This window comes from Buceros rhinoceros, unplaced genomic scaffold, assembly GCF_000710305.1.
Source record: "Buceros rhinoceros silvestris isolate BGI_N320 unplaced genomic scaffold, ASM71030v1 scaffold47138, whole genome shotgun sequence".
NCBI lineage: Eukaryota > Metazoa > Chordata > Aves > Bucerotiformes > Bucerotidae > Buceros > Buceros rhinoceros.
Window position 1 is genome coordinate 1 of NW_010429469.1, and position 678 is coordinate 678.

The window sequence follows — 678 nt, forward strand, 5'->3', positions numbered from 1 at the left end:
GGCCCCCGAGCGGCTCCTCGGGGAGGAGCTCGTAGCCGGGACGGGAACCACACGAACCCGCTGGAGCAGCCACGACGTTCAGAGCTCCCCTCCCAGTGACAGTTTATTCTTCTAAATCCTGAACGTTGCTGATTGTTTTAGATACTCTAATTCTTCTAGCGAGTACGAAGATCTGCGTGGAGTCAAGTCGTTTTCACAGCAGCATGTAATTGCTCACTCGGTTTCTGCTTATGCTTCTCTTCCACTTCTTTACTAGAGACCTCAAAATGAAGCTGGCAAAAATGGTATGTTCTGACAGCAAAGATTCCTTCCTCATCCTCTCTCTTCAGCTTTGGTTTTGCAGCTATTTATAGACCTGGTTGATGTTGCAGTACCGAATACAACCATTTAAAATGTATCATCTTAAGAGTTATGTTGGCAAATTACTGCATTTCACTTACAGTTCAAAAGGCCCCCAAAGGCCTACAGAATTAAACTACCAGTAATAAGGACAAAGCTAGGAAAACAGTAGTTGTTGATCAGAATAGTGACTCATTAGTAAATTAATTAATTAAAGCAAATGCGAAGAGAGGATTATTGATAAAAGACAACTGCCTTTTTTTTTTTCTTCAAAGAATTCAACCTTTTATGAATTACTGGGTGAATATTTTCAACACAAGACGGACTTCAAAGCACTCA